Genomic DNA, 10934 nt, shown 5'->3' on the forward strand with positions numbered 1-10934 from the left:
CAACATGTTTTTTAATAATGTACAAAAATAAAACCGAAAAGCAAAAAGGGTTATGGAATTCCCTGACACTGTGTTAAATTATTTCAGCAACAGCCTCTGTATTACACTGGAATGCTGAAACAGCTTAAATGTATGTTGTATTTCATTTTCATTTTCCTCCAGAATACAGAAGTACATGTGTTACAGTAATTAAGTTGGCATTGCCCCCACTAAACTAACGGGATGTGTGAACAATATGCATAAAAGCTTTCAGAATGACAAGGCAAGCAAATTACACCTACAGTGCTTACCTTTTCAGAAAAAAAATGCTAGGAAGTACTAAATTACATGTAGATTCTATGAAAAATTGACAAAGTAGTAGTGTAGTTGGTAAAAGTGGGGCTTGGAGCTTTTTTTCACTTAAAATACTTCGGGCTCGTTTGTGCTTCACCAAACAAAGAAAAGCCACGTGTATGAACCGAATAAAAATCCTTTCCAGATGGAAAATACAAACCAGAATCTTTGTCTGAGGAGGTGTGCACCCTGTAGAGGTGGTTGGCACGCACACAGCTAGACACCAGGCAACATCATACAGAAATGCTGTGACGAGGACACACAGTGGTCTGTGCCGCCCTCACTCTGCCCGGCTCCTCTGGTTGTCACTCAATAACACTACTGATCTGAGTAAGTGGCTCAGCTAACTCAGTCTGGTTTGTATTCCTGTTCTCTGAAGTATGTGATTGGCCAAGAGCTATCCTCCCCGGGTGGGATGACCGAAGTGACTGACCTTGCTGAGTCATACTGATCTTCTTGGGCTTGTTGCATTAGTGCTTTAATGAAAATGTCTTTAGGAAGGAGGGCCCACCCTCTCCCTTCTTTGATCCATGTGTGTCAGCAACACAGGACAGAGTTCCACTCAGGATGTGATTAATATGAGCTGGTCTTGAGTAGATTTCTCTAATAAAATAAGGGGCATCTGACCACTTCTTGTAGATTTGACAAAGGAAAAGGCATTTTCTTATCCATGCAAATGATCATCTGGGGAGAGAACAAAGAGCAAGGGTATTTGTGAATATATTGAATATTTCCCCATCCCAGCCCCTAGGTGTGGGAAAGCAGCAGAAATTTCTGGGTTTGATAAGATTCTGCTGATGCCAGCGTATGCTGACGTTCCAATCATTAAAAAGACCTAGCACTTGTACTGACTTTTAGAGTTTGCCAATCACCTCCACATAAACAATTTCATTAGTGCCTCATAGCTTCCTACGAGAGGTTGGGATTGTCCTCTTCACACAAGTTAACTTTTTAAAAACTTTGAATGCACTGTAACATGTGTGCAAGCAATGTTCATTGTACAAGCAATGTTTATTTTATAAGTGTTTTTCTTTTTCCTTGCAAGTGTGTACAATACGGGAAGTTCTGTTATAGCTGCCATCTGCCAACTTCACAAATACACTTCCACAATATAAAAGAAACTTATTTTCAAGAGAAAGTGGCTGTTCGTACCTAATTTTAATTTCTCTAAAACAGGAAGCAGGCCCTGCAGTAGGGGAAAGGGGAAGCTAACTCCTTCCTCTTTTATTTTCTAGGGGGCTATGATGCTAAGCAGTGATGCAAAATATTTTCACCCTAGTCAATCACCATAAGAGAAGACATAATTAAAAGTATCACAGACAAAAGTTAAAGAAAGCTATTTTTAATGACAATATTCAACATTCAACACATGATATGTACACATGTGTGAATGTGTGAAGTAGAATGAGATTTCTTAATTATTATTTTCTTTCATTTCAGAGTTTTAAAAAGTTTACTCTGCATCTACCCTGATAACCAAATGAAGTTCCCCTCAGGTTCTGGGCAATTTGTTCCCATTTTTTATTTATTTGGTGATTTCCCTTCACTTGAATGTCACTGGTGATAGTTATACAACGTGTTTTGGGTTTTTTTGTTTGTTTGTTTGTTTTTAGCAGCCTCAATAATTATTTGATTCTTTCTATTTGTTCTAGTCACATTCTTTCTCTCCTTTTGTCTACTTCCTTTCCAGGCTGTTGTCTGCCTCTGTTTCTCTGTCCATATCTATCATTTCACCTACTTAATCACACCTCACACTGTCTCCCCCGCTTCTGGTAAATGATGCCCTTTATATACTAAGATCAATATCAATACATAAACACTTGCCTCACTTGGGCTTTTCATATCGCTATTCATTGTTCCCACAGCCTGCCCTGAAATATCTTATTATAAATGCTTGAAGATTCACCTTGGAAATCAGTTGCTGATGGTTCATCATGTGTATGAAAAAGTAGAAAATCAAAGCTGACCCAAATGTTTCTCAGCAGGCAATTGGTTAAATAAATTATGGTGAATTCATAAAATAAGATACCATGTAACCATTAAAGGTACAACAATGTAGTGACATAAAAGATTATGACATAGCTTTGATAAAAGTCAGTTGCAATAGAGTATGCATAAAACAATATGAAGACACTTAAATGTACATATTTTTATTTCTTAGTCTGTTTGGGCTGCAGCAGCAGAATGCCATAGACTGGGTGGCCTGTAAACAACACTTATTTCTCACAGCTCTGAAGGCTAGGAAGTCCAAGATGAAGGTGCCAACTGACTGGATGTTTGATGAAAGTCCACTTCTTAGTTCATAGATGGCCACCTTTTCATTGTGTCCTCACATGGAGGGAAGGACAAGGGAGCAATCTGGGGTCTCTTTTATAAGGGCATTAATCCCATTCATGAGGTCGCCATCCTTACAACCTAATCACCAACCAAAGGGCCCACCTTCTAAGACCATCACATTGGGAATGAGGTTTTAATATGAATTTTTGAGAACACAAACATTCAGTCTATAACAATTTACATGTTAACAGTTTAAGAAGAGTTTATTCCAAATTGTCAGAGAGGTTACCTCTATGTAGTGAAATTAAAAATCATTTAATTTCATTTTTTTCCCTAATTAGTGTTTGTGATAAATTCATGTTATTATTTCATTTACAAAATTAAAATGTTTCCAAAATACAAGGTTCGTCACTGCTACTCAAAGTCAGATATCAAAGGCTCATTTTCCCAGCTTCTCACTGCTGCTTCCATTTTTAAATGTACAAATTGAGTCCCCAGACCCAATTCCAATAAGGGAGGTGGGGGCAGGCAGGGGGTTCCCCCACACCAACAAACAATTCTCAGACACCAGCAGTGTGTCTGAGAATTTAACACGATTCTGACACTATCTATCCAGTGATAGCACCAGAATCCACAAGTTCAGGTGTAGTCCTACATGACTGACCCCAACTACCGCCCACCAGATGCCAGCCTCAAGCCCAGGTACCCTATGATCCTGACCGACTAGCCACATAGTGGAGCTTCCAATGACTCCCTCCAACTCAAAATGCCAATTGCAAGCCCAGCATTGTCACCTGCTCTTCTGACCAACTGGCTATAAATCAGAGGTTCCCAGAATCTCCTCCTTGGTTTTGATTAATTTGCTATAATGGCTCATGGAACTCAGGAAAACGTGGTACTTAACTAGCTCACTGGTTTACTGAGAAAGGATATAACTCAGAGACAACCGCATGGGACAAGCTATGGGGAGATGGCGCAGAGGTTCCCCAGCCAGGAAGCTCTTTCTGCCCTTTTACGGAGGTTTCATTACACAGGCACAATTGATTAAATCACTGACCATCTCAGATTTGTTCCATCTCCAGCTCCTCTGCCCTTCTCACAAGTCAGGGAGCAGGCCCGAAAGTTCCAATCCTCTAAGCCAGGGTTGGTTCCCCTGGCAAGCAACCCCACCCTTAGATGCTTTTCAAAAGTTATTTCATTAACATAACAAAAGACAACCATTTCGTTTGTTTGTTTGTTTGTTTGTTTTCACTCTCAACATTTAGGAAATTCCAAAAGTTCTGGGAGCTGGGAGCCAGGAATCATGGACAAAGACCAAAAGTATACAAGAAATATATTTTGGTTTGATCCAAATGCCCACATATGTTTCTTATAAATCACAATGTCACAGAGTAGGTCGCAGGAGTTGAACCCATTTCTGATGGGTTCAACCACCAGAAGACAGAGGACACACTGAAGCAGTCACTGGGCTCATTCCTTCCCCCCCAACCTCAAATCCAGCAGCATGCAAATGTGCTCAAGGCCCTGGACCCCAGCATGGCCCCTCCCAGTGGGGATGAAACAAAGTTCCCTCGGTCTCTGGGACTGACCTAACTCTCCTCTGAATCAGAGTCAACACCTGCCCTTTGTAATGCCGCATTCGTCACATCCAGTTTATTAGCTACAACTCAGAGTTTGTAAGGTGGTCCCTGGCTAAGGTTACCTATGCAGATCATTACCGAGGAAATCAATTGTGTTTCCAGAATCAAAGGGTTCTGAGGAATGCTTAATCCATTTAAACAAATCTGCGATCTTCACTTTGTTTAGCAATAGCCCTTATATACACAGCTGTAAACACAACTGCAGTGGCTTCTAATCATTTTTATCTGTTCAATAAGTGACTTAACAGCTGGGGCAATTCACTGCTGTTCCTTTGTTTGTAACATGACAATCCTGAGGGCAGCTGAACGGCATACGCAAACAAAAATTCAGTGATTCGGATTTCTCCTTTTTAAAAAAGATTTTATTTAGTTTTAGAGAGAGGAAGAAGGAGGGAGAAAGAGGGGGAGAGAAACAGTGATGTGAGAGAGAAACATCAGTGGGTTGCCTCTTGCACACCCCCAACTCGGGACCTGGTCCGCAACCCAGGCATGTGCCCTGACTAGGAATCGAACGGGTGACCCTTCAGTTCACAGGCCGACACTGAATCCACTAAACCACACCAGTCAGTGATGATTCAGATTTCTTATGAATTCAGATAGGGCACTCCCAGGTTGATTGAATTCAGGTTTTTATAAAAATATATTCACCAATTAATATCACCTAAAAATAACCCATAGGGTTTGCGCCTTCATTTCTTCATTCAGTAAACATACATTACCGAGTCCCTGTTTTGTGCCAGGCGTTGAGTTGGCCCTAGGAACATGGACAGAGGAAGGTAGTCTCTCTGCACTCAAGGATCTCTCAGGCTGGTGCCAGACAGTCAAGGAAGGAGACAGTTGCCCTTCAGGGAAGTAAGTGATATGAGAGAAACTCATTATCTGTGTGTTGATTACTATCTCTTGTCCTCATGCTCAGCTGCTTTCTGAATATCTCTACTTGGATGTCCTTCAGAAAAACAGAACCCGCTCCGAGTATTTAAAACAGAGAGTTTAATGCTACACGGGTGAGAGAAAAGCTGAGCGGACAAACAGGAGATTCTGAGGGAACCCTGAGTCCGACAAAGCAGAAAGCCAATACCACCCCTAGACTGGAGGGACAAAGGAAGGTGATCATGTCACTAGAATGCTAGTCAAGGGGCCAGTAGAGGAGACGGGGACAAGTCTGTTAGGAGGGGGTTGGGGCCACAGAGCAGATGCAGCTGCTGCTGAAGACACTGTCAGAGGTAGAAAGGGAGGGATAATGACAGGCCTTGTTAGAAAGTTAAGAGTTTAAACAGAAAATCCCTGAAAGATACTCAACAAAAAATTCATGAGATCACACCTGCATTTACAATTGACATTCTGGGTGCTGTGTGGTGGAGAATTAAAGATGAGCAAGGCTGGTTGCAGGGAGAGCAACTGAGACAAAAAACAATTAGGGCAGAACTTGGACGAGTGAAGAGATATACAGAAATAGAATTGGCACAGCTTGGTAACTGACTGAGAAGGTAAAGGGAAAAATAAAGGGTGTATCTGGTATTACGAGTTCAGTTTCACCATGCTGGGTCTGAGATGCATTTTGATCAACAAGGGAGGAATGTCCATTCGGATTGGTAGGTCCGAACTCAGGAATGGCGTCTACTGGGTATATGGGATAGGAGTGCCAACTGGAAGGAGAAGGTCTAGTGAGAAAGGGATGGGTATAGGGATGTTCGCTGAACAACTCTTCCAACTGTTCCCTAACTCACAGTTTCCCATAATAAAGTGTTCAGAAAAAGAGAGATGAAGAAAATAATGAAAATGAATAGAATAAAATAAAAATACTGAAATAAAGAAGATGTGACTCAAGGGGAAGATGGAAAAGCAGCAAAGGGTAGTATTCTAGAAATCAAGGGAAGTGTTTCAAGAGGGAGGGAACAATTAAGTGTCAAATTCTACAGATCAGTAAAGTGAGATAAGAACCCTAGTCACTTATTGAACCAAGCAATTTAAAACCTAGGTAAAGGCAGTTTCCTGGACTAATGAGAACAGAGGACACTGAGAATAAGCAGTGAGCAGGAAGCAAAAAGAGGAGACAATGAGTGATGTCTAATCTTTTAAGAAAATATGGGTGTGAGGGGAAAGCAATATCCGGTAACAGCTGGAGGGACTATTGAAATCTTTTTGAATTGGGAGGCATCTGAGCCTATTTGTACTCAGTGGAAAAAAATCAGCATGGAGGTGGCAGGTGAGAGAGGAGATAAATGGTGTTTCCAGATCCCTGAAGAAAAGGCACAGGTATGGGCAATTAGCTGCTGGCATCAGGAGGGAGATCTCTTCCTAGAGACAAAGGGAAAGGTAGCAGTAGGTGCAGGTAAATTTGTTAGGGGGGTGTAAGAAGTAGAGTGGATCCTTGTCCATCCACCTCTAGCATCTCTGTGAAATGTTGGCGAGGGAGGGAACAACCCAAACAGCAAAGAGATAGAATAGAACCATCTGCTTGATAGAGTTTCCATGTATACTGTGCATGTTTACCAGTTTTCATGGGATTAGAGAACTGTAGGGTAAAATGCAATCGATGCTATCTATATTCAACTATTCGTCTGCAATTTAATCTTTTTTAAAGGTATTCTCAGACAAGAAAAAAACTAAAGGAGTTCATCATCACCAAACTACTGTTGTATGAAACGTTAAGGGACTTATTTAAGGAAAAGAAGATTAAAACTATGAACAATTGAACCTTTAAAAAAAAATAAGCAGCCCTGGCTGGTGTGGCTCAGTGGATTGAGTGCAGGCCTGTGAAGCAAGGGGTCACTGGTTTGATTCCTGGTCAGGGCACATACCTGGGTTGCAGGCCAGTTCCCAGCAGGGGATGCACAAGAGGAAACCATACATTGATATTTCTCTCCCTGTCTCCTTCCCTTCCCCTCTAAAGATAAAAAAAAAAACAACCAACAACTAAGCAAACAAGAAGAACAGAGACAGAATCATGGTTATAGAGAGCATTTTGATGGGTGCCAGATGGTAGGACAGTGGGGGGCAATGAGTAAGTGGATTAAGAAGTACAAATAGGCCCTGGCTGGTGTAGCTCAATGGATTAAGCACGGGCCTGAGAAGCAAAGGGTCACAGGTTCGATTCCCAGTCAGAGTACATTCCTGGGTTGCAGTCCAGGTCCCAGCAGGGGACGCATGAGAGGCAACCACACATTGATGTTTCTCTCCCACTCTCCTTCCCTCCCCCCTCTAAAAATAAATTAATTAAAATATTTTTAAAAAGAAGTACAAATAGGCAGTTACAGAATAGCCACAGGGGTATAAAGTACAGTATAGGAAATGGAGTAGCCAAAGAACTTACACACGTGATCCGTGGACATGAACAATGGTGGAGGGATTGCCTGAAGGAGTGGGGGGGGGCAGCTGGGTGGAGGGGGGCAAAGGGGGGAAATATTGGGACGACTGTAATGTAATTAATAAAATATACTTAAAATATTTTCATTGTCTGAAGATTACTTTTACAAATATCTATCATAATTACAGTGCAGTCCGTTTAAAGTAGTTGCTGGCTGGTGGACATAATCTCCCTATGCCCCACAATGCCTGTCTGCAAACCAAAGTGCTAAATCAGGGCGGTTTCGGTTCTTATGGTTAATCCATGTGGGGGGTTCAGTGCACCTATGCTATGTGTGGGTCCTTTGGTCTGGGGGCAGAGTGTTTGAAGATGTTTTCTTAAGGAGTAGTCAAAGAATTTCTTAACACATAAAGTTACTCTGGGCTAAGAATTCACTTCAGTGCAAGTTACCTCAGAATCTTCCTTCTAAACAGCAAAGAATATAATTGAAGTCAGTCTGGGTTTAGGTCAGTCCCTCTAAAAATGCATTTTTATTATGGATAATTATAAGGTAGAAAATCAAGAAGTTTGTCTGAACACTACTGTAAGTCTAGGGGGATTTCTTTTTTTTTAATCCTTACCCAAATATATGTTTACTGATTCTGGAGAGAGAGAGAAACATCAATGTGAAAGAGAAAAATGAATTGGTTGCCTCCCATCCAGGTCCCAACTGGGGGTTGAACCGGCAACCTTTTGGAGTATGCGAGGATGCTCCAACCAACTGAGCCACCCAGCCAAGGTCAATCCCATTTTTTTACGTGACTTAAACAAGGAGCACTTCTTTTCCTCAGCTAGCAGTAGCCAAAGCCATTCTGGTAAAAACAACATTCATGAAATAAGTAGATGGAAGAACAAGTCCTTTTTGCCCTTTACCTCCACCACCTCACTGTACTTCCCCCTAAAAATCTAAACACTTACAGTCATGCCTCACAACAACTTTTCTGTCAACAACAGACAGCATATATGATGGTGACAGTGGTCCCGTCAAAAGATGACAATGGAGCTGAAAAATTTGTACCGCTAGTAACATGTCAAAACATCATAGGCGTCACGGCATAGTGCAACGCATTCATTACTCACAGCTATTAATATAGAATTAGGAGATAAAAAAAATTGGGGGGCCTCCAGGCAGAAGAAGTTGCAGCCCTGCTTTTCCTCTCCCACAACATCTCCCATCTTCCCTTCCAACCTGGGCGCGGCACGATGGGCCTGCAGAGAAGGTCGGTGAGAGAAGAAGGGCCATTCTGCCGTCCGCGAGGTAGTGACCAGGGAGTACACCATCGGCGAACGCAAGCACGCCCGTGGAGTGGGCTTCCAGAGCCGTGCCCCTCGGTCACTGGAAGAGATCCAGACATTTGCCATGAAGGCGATGGGAACTCCGGATGTGCGCATTGGCCCCAGGCGCAACCAAGCCATCTGAGCCATCGGCATAAGGAACGTCCCACGCCGAATTAGAGCGGTTGTCCAGAAAACGTAATGAGGGTGCAGATTCACCAGACAAGCTCCATACATTGGTCCCCTACGTACGGCTCACCATTTTCAAAAATCTACAAACAGTGAATGTGGATGAGAACTAACTGCTGATCGTCAAATAAAGTTATAAAATGCCTTCGAGGTGTGCTTCCCTGTTTCTAGTGGCAATGTCCTGCGCTCGTACATCTTAAAGTAGTTCCCAGTTAGAGAATCATTTGGAAAGCTAAGAAAATGAATTTCTATACAGCTGTACAATGTGTTTGTGTTTTAAGCTAAGTGTTATTACAAAAAAGCCAAAAAGTTTTGAAAAATTAAGTTTATAAAGTAAAAATGATTTAGTAAGTTGAGGTTAGTTTATTATTGAAGGAAAAAAATCCTTATAAATTAAGTAAAGCCAAGTGTACAGTGTTTATAAAGTCTATAACAGTATATGGTAATGTCTCAGACCTTCACGTTCACTCACTCATTCACTGACTTTCCTGGAGCAACTTCTGGTCCTGCAAGCTCCATTCACGGTTAACACCCTATACGTACAGGCGTACTACTTTTTTAAATCCTTTGTGTTCTGTTTTGACTATACTTTTCTATGTTTAGATATGTTTAGACACACAAATACCATAAATAGTGTACAGTATTCAGTACCGTAATATGCTGTACAGGTTTGTAGACTAAGAGCAATAGGCTATATGATGTAGCCTAGGTATATAATAAGCTATATCATCTAAATTTTGGTAATTGCACTCTATGATGTTTGCACAATGATGAAATTGCACAACAGTGCATTTGCACAATGATGAAATTGCACAATTCATTTCTCAGAATATATCCCCATAGTTAAATTATATATTATACTTTTCTACAAAGCTCTGCTACAGTTCCACAAATATTTCCTGTGCTGCATTTAAACTACATAAAAGTTTTTTCTTAAAATATGAATGAACCAATAAACACTTATTTCATCTGAAGTCGACAGTAACAATACTGTCTTTTTCAAAACTATATTTTATTGATTATGCTATTACAGTTGTTCCAATTTTTCCCCTTTTGTCCCCTCCCCCTCCACCCAGCACCCCTCACTCCATCAGGCAATCCCCACACTATTGTTCATGTCCATGGGTCACGCATATAAGTTCTTTGGCTACTCCATTTCCTCTACTGCATTTTACAGGCCCATGGCTTAAGCAAAGTTTGCTTAAGGAGATACACCTACAAAGAAGAGAGGAAAATAGAATTGGTTAGAGGAGAAAACCAGGCCACAACGCACTGCAACTGAGGCTTCAACTAATCCAACAGTAAGCTCCAAGCTGAGATGGCCTTTCGGAGTCGTCTTGAACTGAGGCAATGGCTGTGCCTTTGTTTCCTTACACCAGCCAGGCATTGCCCACAGGCTACACCATAGAGGAGTGTACGCATGTGGCGGGGACATTCTCTGTAGCTGAAGGCAATGCCTTGAGAGACACAGCTGCAAACTGTTAGTTGATATTCCCAGCCGTTGAGATGAAATGAACCAGCTCTGAAGAGGGGATGTGAGTGGAGCACCGTGGAATTCACTAAAGCCCACCATTACACAACTGAGTCCTCTCATTTCTTACCCATTTGCTCCATCTAGGAGTAGTTTCTTAAGGAGTTCAGTTGGGAAACCTCATGTTGTCTGGGTGACTTAGAAAGGTTAGTGAAATAAAGTGCAGCTGCTGCTGCTGCAATTAGTCTTAGAACCATAACTGATTCTCATGATTTCCTCCACCCCCCACCCTCATTAAGCACCTCTGTTGATCTAAGCAACCTGCTTAATGGGTAACCCAGACCCTTTGGGGAATATCTCCAGTGCCCATTGCCCTCCACAGGTGGTGGCTGCTGATGGTGTC

The 10934-nt window shown here is 41.8% G+C and overlaps 1 pseudogene; it reads left to right on the top strand.

Annotated features, from left to right (window-relative positions):
• Positions 1-3265: 3265 nt before the first annotated feature.
• Positions 3266-9173, top strand: LOC119039626 (60S ribosomal protein L31-like; annotated as a pseudogene).
• Positions 9174-10934: the final 1761 nt, after the last annotated feature.

The sequence above is a fragment of the Artibeus jamaicensis genome, unplaced genomic scaffold (assembly GCF_021234435.1).
Source record: "Artibeus jamaicensis isolate MK-2021 breed Jamaican fruit bat unplaced genomic scaffold, CSHL_Jam_final contig_851, whole genome shotgun sequence".
Taxonomy (NCBI): Eukaryota; Metazoa; Chordata; class Mammalia; order Chiroptera; family Phyllostomidae; genus Artibeus; species Artibeus jamaicensis.